The sequence below is a fragment of the Talpa europaea genome (genome assembly GCF_964194135.1).
Source record: "Talpa europaea genome assembly, chromosome: 13".
NCBI classification, from domain to species: Eukaryota; Metazoa; Chordata; class Mammalia; order Eulipotyphla; family Talpidae; genus Talpa; species Talpa europaea.
Genome location: NC_140080.1, coordinates 68,665,445 through 68,675,787, shown reverse-complemented (window position 1 = coordinate 68,675,787; position 10,343 = coordinate 68,665,445).

Below are 10,343 nucleotides of genomic sequence, written 5' to 3'. Positions count from 1 at the left end.
TAAAATTTTTGTAACTCTGCCTGCTAAAGTGAAAATCTATGTCTAGAGTAGTTTCAAGGAAAATACAAAACTAGATTCGACTATCATTGCAAAGACTTAAAGCCGGAAATTATGAAGTGACATTTCAATTTTTATAATCAGAAAAACATTGGAGATGTCAAGATATTTGTTAATTTAGATTTTACAACAAGGTAGTCAAGAAATTAGAGAGCAGGAGATCAGTAGCCTAACTGCACATTTGTTTTTCAGTGCACTGAAGTCACTTCAGTAACATGTGTCATGACAGAATAGAAGTGAGCAGGAAAGACCTGGACAAGAACCTATAGGTGTAAAGGTGATGCCAAGGCCCACATTAGGCCATTTCTTAGTTCCGGTAAACAAGTATAGACTGCATTTAAACCATGTGGGTTGCTTTCTTAGAGCCTATCAAATGTAGAGATTTTTCTTTGAATTGAGGATTAAAGTTAAAGATATTAAGCTGAAGGGAGTTTTCCCTTTAATATTTAATAAATACAGGACCTCCCTGGTGGCACAGCAGGTTGAGCACCGCACTGTGAAGCTGTCTGCAGCCTCTACAGCACTGGTTCAATTCCCGGCCAGCCAGGGAGATTCCCACATGGTGAGGCAGACCTCTCCTGTGGCGCTCTCTGCTCCCCTCAGCAGTGTATTTCGGTCAATCTGCCTGTTCTGTTCCCCGCTCTGTCGCTGGTGAATCCTCTCAAACTCCCACGCCTCTGGCCTGTACCCCAACTCTTGTATAAAAATAAATAAATCTTTTTTAAAAAATATTAGTAAATACATTCTTCAAAATGTGTAAGACAAAATTTAAAGCAGTTTTGGTCTTCACCTAGTTTTTTGTTCCCGAAGGATTTGAGATTAGTAGTTGTCTTTCTGATTGTATTTTTTCTCAGCTGGGACTATATTGAAGATTCACATACTCTAAGGAGCCACGTATGTACTAGGTTGTCCTCTGCAACATATCACACGTCACATAACAAAAACCTCAACCACAGATACCAGTTTTCTAACGATGACAATATCTCACCTAAGGAGTCAGTCATACCGCAAACTGGTAATTGTAAGGAGGAAACCAGTGAGGTGTAAATCAGAATCACCCCAATGGAAGAGCTGATGATAAGAGAATTGAAAGAAGAAAGATAAAGGAAGAAAATGACTTCAGGATGCATCAGAGCAGAATTATTTTTCACTGTGAGAGATGCCCAAATAAAATTATGAAGGAAGCTAAAAAGCAAAGTTTAAATATAGCTGATAGAAAACATAATTCTCAAAGGAAGTTGCCTGCCTTCTCTCGACTGAGAGTCTTGACAGCAAAAGTTTGCTGGGAATCACAATTTAATAATTGAAATGGAAAGGGTTAGTTAAGAATGACTGAATGACATCAGGAAACAAATGAGAGATGACGAAGGTGGATTTTAAGTTCTGAATCTCCTGTGGCAATGGCGGTGTTGAACTCTGTCTCTGCCTGTGTGACTGAAACCTCTTCTTAAGCTTCCATATTCTTTTTTTAATATATTTTTTAATTAATTTATTTATACAAGCACTGGGTACAGTCAGAAGCGTGGGAGGGTGAGAGAATTCACCAGAGCCAGAGCGGGGAACAGAACAGGCAGACTGAGGAAACACACTGCTGAGGGGAGCAGCAGCCATGGCAGGAGAGGTCTGCGCACCATGTGGGACACTCGCTGGCAGCCGGGGATTGAAGCGGCACTGCAGAAGCTGCGGGCAGCTTCGCAGCCCAGCACTCAACCGCTGTGCCACCCGGGAGACCCAAGCTTCCATATTCTTAGTCATTCACTTTATTGTTATCCCATACCAATCCATGACAAAACCAAACCACAGTCTTCCTTAAACTGGGATTTTTAAAAACTATGTGCAAGAGCCTTGTCCCTTTGCAACTGTCTCCAAAACAGGCAGGCTCTGCTTTATATGTATTTCTACAGCTGTGGTGATCTTTCTTACCCAAATCTGAATTGGACAAAAACCTGGGAATGGTCTGTTTTTTTGTTTGCTTGTTTGTTTTAATTTATACTATAATGGTAGTGTGAATTACGTAAAACATTCTGACATTTTGGCAGAAAGACAACCACTTGTAAAATGGGAGAAAAATTAATCACTCTAATTTAAAGTCATTGATTCTATGTTGCACTACTAGCTAATCCTTGCTGTGTCATGTCCACCGTGAGGGAGCTATACTTGAGACATCTAAGATGTTATGAGACAGCATTTATAGAACATACATATGTTTGGGGTTCCCTAGATATAAATAATTATGTCTTTACACATGACTTCCAATGAAGATAATTAAAATGTTACGCAGAAGAAAATATGGTAAGAACTCAAATAGACCAAAGAATGAAGTCTGTATAAAATATATACCCATTTAGTCTTCCATATTAGCAAGCAATAACTACAAATTAGATCCTGAGCCCGGTAGTAGCCAATCTAAAATTAGTGTTGCAACAGTTTGGCCATTCCAAGTTAGTAATCTTGATCATGAATATTTATAGGAACATACAGTTTTTTATTTTGTTGAATATTCAACTATAATTAAGTTTCATGCTCAACTCTGTAAACCTAGGATTATTCAACTTCTATCCCTGTAGAAGTGAAAGAGTGTAAGCACGTATTGCATGAAAGAATGAGTATACATCCTAGGTCAAAAAAAAAAAAAGCGTCCAAAGTTCTCCTTCAAATTTTTTTTCCAGAATTAACTGCTGACTGTTGTACTGAAGACCTTGGATTTCAGCTGTGATCATAAACAACTCAGAACGGTCCTATCCCTTTGCAGACCTTTTTTTATTGATTTACTAATTGATTTATAGATTGTTTATGTTCAATATCATGCCAAGGAATCCAGAATTATTCCATTGGTGTCTTATAGGTAACTTCTTGGTACAGATATTTCCCAAATCTTATTCCAATTACATTGATAACTTTTAATGCATTGTATTGTGTTATGATTCCTATTTGAAAGATATGTTTAAGGTTTATTCTTCATAAGATCATAAGGTGTAAAGAAAACAGTACAATATCATTTATAGTGTATGTGTATGCATTTATCTCTGGAGTCATAAATTCTTAATCTCATTCACATGTAAAATGTGTATGATTAAGATGTGAGTAGCAGCATGGAAGAGGGAGAAACAGGTCAGGGATAAGGAGAGGGAAAAGGGAACAAATAAAAAGGAAATGTTTTGTTTAAGCCATTTAGAGTAATATTTTGTTTCTTATTCTTCATCAAAATCACAAAGCAGTATCTGAATGTGAATGTAATTTTATATGCCTCTTTATTTGCAATAATTTTATTTTGGCATTTTGAATCATATCATCCATTAAGATATTATTTTAGTGACTGGATTTATTAAATCATTTGAATCAAATCATGTAAGGAGATGGCCATGCTTCCTAAGATATCTTTCTGAACAAGACCAGTGTACTTCATTTTAACAAGGCATTCACAAGACCTTTCTTTGCTGGATACCAAAAAAAAATTATATTGTGTTGCTTTCACACAGCAACCTTTTAAATTTAGTTCCGATTTAGTACCAATTTAATTCTGCATACATCAAGCGTACATTTGAGTTTGAAAGACTCACTTGACTGAGTTTTACAGGTGTCCATATTGTTCTAACTGTGACAAAAGGAGACATTTGGGTCATTGTGGACAATCTTGTGATGTATCTTGAAAGTGTTCACAATTTCCCTTTGTTCTGGTTAAATTTTGGTATCTATATCTTCTTCTTTTACCTATTAACATTTTTATTTTATCATCATAGCCTCTGAAGCAATACATTACATAGGTGTAATTACAGGAGTGTTTGCTGGATGTATTTCACCTAAGCTCTGCACGTCATGTCCAACCAACATGTCACAGCATTCAACCTGGCTGAGAGGTTATTTTTAGAAGCCATGAGTGTCTATGAGGAAATTCATGCAAGTTAGCTCAATAGCATGTGGTCCTCTTCTCTAATGAGATTGAAATTTATGAAAGAGCACATGAAGAGTATTTAAGAGAAAAGAGAATGGCTTTCTAGTCAGCCAGATCAGTCAAATAAACCCTAGTAATTGCTAGAATGAAAGATTACATCAGATTGCCCTCCCGTCCAGATGAGTTATATCAACATTTATGAAGTATCTAACTGGGAAAAAAATAGCAGTAAGGAGCAAGAGATAGCATTAGGGTTACTATATAATTTATTATTGATAATAAAGACTGGAACAGTTATGAGCACAAGAGAAGGTGATACTAATAATTACACTGGGAAAGCCAACACAAACCAGGGCTGTCCTGGTAAAACTAGAATGCATGGTCCTCCTAAATAGCACTTACCCAGTTCTTTCAAAAGGTGCACATTATAAAATAGAAACCCTGCCAAAGAATGCACAATCTGTAAACAGCCACAAGAAATTTAAGTCTGGTCATTTACTGGGAAGTCAAGTGGGTCAGTATTATTGTTGATAATATTTGAGGTAGTAGTTAAGCTAACTATAATTGAAGAATGAATTGAATTGGAATTGGAAACTCTTATGAACTAACATGAAAATCCCATAGGAGGTAAATAAAATGAAAGTAAATAATGTTCTTCTCATCCCTCTAAAGGTATATCTTGTATTGACTCTTTTTGGCCACTAGGGGACTACTTAGTACTTTACACATTGACTAGAACTGAATACCATTCTGCATATTGACTGTAGAAAGACAACAGAATGCTAATAACCTTAGGATCCTGTGTCATTTCTTGTCTATACTGCACATCCCCATACTTGACATACAATACTGTTATCTAGTTGCTCTAAGTGTGTTTGGTCTTTTGCAACTCATGTGTCTGAAATCCTTGGCACGCCCTCTCAAATGCCCGGGGCCGACCTGCTTGCTTTGTAAGAACTGAATCTGTTGTTCTTTTCTATCTTTTTTAATTTGAATAACAGCCCCATTTTTCCTGCCCATTCCCTAACTCTTGAATTCTAATCCCAAGTAACAATTTGAGCCCTGCGGATAACAAGAAAATTAAAACTACTGCATGCTTACTAGGTGCCAAGTGCTATGTATTTGATTGATGATAGATAGATAGACAGATAGATAGATAGCTTCAAGGCCATGCTATTGCAGCCACATGGCTGCCTCTACGTCACCCCTATGAAGAAATTCTAGAGTAAATACACCTTCAAATACTACCACTGTCATCTTACTTATATCATATTGCATAATTTTTAAAAAATTAATGTGTTTGAGACCATGAGAGGACAAGGCCATATCTTATTCATCTCTGAATTCCCAGTCCACAGCACAATTATTGGCACATGGTCATCCAAAAAAAATAGAGAAAAGTGTCATCCAGATGTCACCTGATTGCCTATTTCATTCCCAGTGGGAAACCCAGTGCCTTCCCCCAAACTTCCAGGAAGTCTTCTAACTACATTTTTTTCTTGAAAATACTTGACTAGAACATCTTCTGTGGCTCACATAGGGCAGTTACTGAGAACTGTGCTCACATAGGCACAGTTCCTGTGCCCTGAGATTGATCCAAATAACCTGTCCATAGAGAGGCTTTGTATCACGCAAACACCAACAATTAAAGTTTGTATTAGACATCGCCTGCCTAAATAGCTCTTCAGCTGTGTTGCCATGTGTCCTTCTCATCAGTTTCCTCTCATCTATTTTTTCTTCTCTCCAGTAAGTATATGCTCATCTCTAATGCAGAGCAACCGAGCTACTTCTTTTGCTTCCTTTTCTCCTGCTATTCCAGATGCTAAGGTGTATCTGCAATTCAAGTGGCTTATATAATTATTTTCAGAAATTAAAGTTTTTGCTAACTCTTAACATAATTTTTAATTTCACAAAGGGAGGAAGGAAAGAAAAAAAGGAATGGAGGAATGAAGGAAGGGAGGAAGAAGAGTAGGGGAAAATAAAGGAGGGAGAAAAAAGTATGGAAGCCACTCATCTGTGGCTATTTTATGTTTGCAGAGAAACTGTGTCTCAATCTAAAAAACTACCATCAGCTTCTTACTATGTCATATAACTTACCTGGTATATAGACTTTCTTTCTCTCTCTTCATCCCTACTCTATCTTTAGTAACAAAACATTGCCTTAAGGGCATTTATTTAAAGTATATAATTGGATTTTCGACTTATGCATATCCTCTTTAAACCATCATAGCAATCAACAATGAATCAACAATGAATCTATCCATTACTGAAACATTGTCTTCAGCCCCTTTGTAAATCTCTTCTGCCCTACTCATCCCCTGTTCTCTGCATGTCCCTAAGAAATTTCCCATCTATTTTGCCACCATAAATTAGTTTGCATTTCCTAGGATTCAATATAAGTGAGATCATATGCTATTTACACTTTCTTCTCTAGCTTTTCAGTCAATATAATTATTTTGAGATCTATCATGCTTTTGTGTATATTAATAGTTCACTATTCATTATTTTTCTGTGCTGTAGAATTCCATTGTATAGATATATCTGAATTTGTCCATCTTTCATCTCTTCATCAATATTTGTGTTATTTCCAATTTGGGCCATTACAAATAAAAATGCTATGAATATTCATGTCCACATCTCAGTATGTTTTCATTTCTCATGGGTAAATATCTAGAAGTGTTATATGATATAGTCAGGTTATATGACAAGTACATGTTTGACATTTTAAGAAACGACCAAGTTGTTCTCCAAAGTGGTTGTACAAGTTGACGGGCCCATCGGCAATGTATGAGAGCTCCAGTTCCTCTACATCCTTGTCTACATTAAGGATGGGCAGCCTTTGATATTTTAGCTATTCTAATAGATGTGAAATGACATCATGTGGTACTTTTAACTTGTGATCCCCAACATCTGGTGTTGAACTTCTTTTCATAAACTTACATGCCATCTACATATTTTCTTTGGTGAACTGTCCAGATCTTCGCTCATTTTTGGTCTGTGTTCTTAATGCATTTTCAGAGTTATCTAACCTAGAGACAGTTCTTTAACAGATAAAAATGTTTAACAAATAAAAATGTTGCAAATATTTCCTCCCAGTCTGTGGCTACACCTTTCATTTACTTAATGGCACCTTTTGAAGGGCAGACTTTTTCACTTCAATGAAGTACAAATTATCAATTTGGTTTTCTACGGGTCTTCCTTTTTTTTTTTCCTTTGGCATATCTAACAAGTCTTTACCTAAACTACATCACAATTTTTTTCCTGTTTTTTGGGAAGTTTTACTATTTTAGATTTTGTATTGTTTTTATTATCCATTTGACTTAATGTTTCTATGGTGAGAGACACATGTTAAAGTTTTTTTTTTTTTTTTTTAATTTAGGTATCCAATTTTCCAGCACCACCTGTTGACAAGAGTGTATTTCTCAATTGAGTAGGCCTTATACCCTTGTCAAAAGTCAATTGTCTACAGACTCTCTAATCTGCTTCACTGTTCTATCACCTATCCTTTTTTTATTTTAAACAAAGTGTACATGTCAGTGCTTGGCACATCTGAATTATATTCTGAAGTGTATTCTTCTATTCCCTCTGCTCACTGCAACATTTCCATTTTATTTATTTATTTGTTTTTTTTTTTTTGTTTTGGGTAACAGGAAAAAAAGCTTTTTAAGTGAAAATTATAGTGCTTTTATCACCATATACCCTCCTGTCCCTTTTCCTTCCCACTCTCTCTTAACTTCAGAGCCTTTAGGATATATATTGACATCCACAGCTTTTTGAAAATATTTTATTTTTGAATTATCTGCTATGTAAAATTCCAGTATGTATTTTTATTGTTCTGACTTACTCTCCTACACATAATTTTCTCAAACTCCTTTCCATTTTGTTGGACATTGCTGCATTTTATCCTTTCTTATAGCTATGTTTCTTACTGCATTGTATATATACCACATCTTCTTTATCCAATCATCCATCAATAAACATTTAAGCTGCTTCTATGTCCTGTCTTATCTATTATAAATAATATTGCTATGAACTTTGTGGGACATAGAAGTTTTTATGTTGATGGTTTCCTATTCTTTGTGTTTCCATTTATAGTTTGTTTATTTTAATGGTAAATTCAGATTGCTTTCCATTAACAATTGCACAAAGTTACAATCCCACAAATGGTGTAATAGGGTTCCTTTTTCTCCATATCCTCTCCAAGACTTGTTGTTGGAGGGCATACTATAGTATTTCATTGTGATTTAAACCTGCACGTCTCTTACTGATGATGAACATTTTTTCATGTCTTTTGGCCTGGTGACACTGCCATATCTTTAGCCTTTTGCAAAAATCCCCTAGTTAGATATCCCTTATTCTGAGCTCTGCAATAAGCATTTAATGGACTTTGTGTGTTGGCTAACTTTTACTCTCCTTCTTAAAATAGACTCAGAAGAGCACAATCCTAGTACTATGTTCTTATCACTCTATTGAACAAGAGAATTTTCCCTTAATCTTGTCATTTAACTTATATAAATGCAGTCAAAGATAATTTCAATAAAAACTAAACACCTCTCCACCACAACTAACCTACCATAAAGCTATGTGATTGTATCATAACCAAAGAAGAATGGAGACATTATGCTCCCAGAAGTCAAATCATACTATAAAGCTATCATAATCAAATCAGTCTGGTATTGGAATAAAAAGATGTACAGATCAATAGAGTAGAACTGAAAGTCCAGAAATAAAACCACATAAACATGCAGTGAATTTATAACAAAGGTGCAAGAACATATAATGGAGAAAGGAAACTTATTAAACTTTAGACAGCCACATGCAAAAAAAATCGAAAGTAGACCACTACCTCATACCATACACAAAAATTAATTCAAAATGAATAAAAGACTTATCTGTAAGACCTGAAACCATAAAACACATAAAAGAAAACATAGGCAAAACACTCTGCAACATTAGCTTTGCTGATAACTTTGAAGACTTGATATAATGGCAGTGGAAACAAAAGAGAATATAAATAAGTGAGTTACATCAAACTAAAAATCAAAATAAAATACCATTAAAATGAAAAGACACCCTACTGCATAGGAAAAAAATATGTAAATATCATTCTTCTGACAAGAGGCTCCTATCCTGTCAGGTTTACAAAGATTTGATACAACTGAACAAAAAGACAACAAATAACCCAATAAAAATAATGGATAGAAAATCTAAGTAGAAACATCTACATGGAAGACATACAGATGGATAAAAATGTTCATTATCACTTTTTATCAGAGAAATGTAACTCAAAACCACAATGAGATATCCCCTCAAACCCATGAGAATGGCCCATATGAAAAAGACGAGAAACAACAAGTGTTGGTGGTAGTGTATAGAAAAAGGAACTCTTTTACACTGTTGGTGGGAATGTAGACTCTCCTAGTCCCCATGGACTAGTATGGTGGTTTTAAAACACTAAAAATAGGTCTACCATCTAAATCCATCACTCCTATGTATCTACCTAAAGAATACAAAAACACGAATGCAAATATGTGTGTATATATACATATATATTTATATGTGTGTATGTGTATGTATGTGTGTGTATATATTTATATGTGTGTATGTGTATGTATGTGTGTGTGTATATATATATATATATATATATACACACACCTATATATGTGTATATATATACACATTCCTATGTTGATGAAGCACTAGTTACAATAGCGAGGCTATGGAAACAGCCCAGTGCTAATGACAGATGAGTGGATAAAGATGATGTGGTACATATACTCAATAGAATACTACTTCAGTTTTTTGTTGTTGTTGTTGTTGTTGTTGTTGTTTGGATTTTTTTTTAGACAACATGGATGGACTGGAAGGGATTATGACAAGCAAAATAAGTCAAAAGGAGAAAGATAAATATTGGAAGATTTTACTCATATATGGACTCGAAAAAATCACAAAGGACAGACAAAACAAAATAAACCCTTAAAATCTGACTGTACTCCTGAGACTGGCAGAAGAAATACCAGAAGGGGAGGTTATGTGAGTGTGGGCAACAGGATGAGAAAACTAAAGGGACAATAGTGGAGCACTATTGGTGTATTGGTGGGCAGTGGGCATAGTGTGGTGACCTACATTTACAAAGCTGTGAGTCTATGCCCCTAAAACATTATGATGTTGTAAATCAATGTTATCTTAATAAACATAATTATTTTTAAAAGAAATTTTGCAGGTGAATTGTTAAAGCATTGATAATATATGTGGTTTCTATATAGACAAGTACTTAAGCAAATATCCATAAAAAGTAAATAAAAATTATGAAAGAGGGCCTCCCTGGTGGCGCAGCGGTTGAGCGCTGGGTTGCGAAGCTGCCCGCAGCCTCTGCAGGGCCAGTTCGATCCCC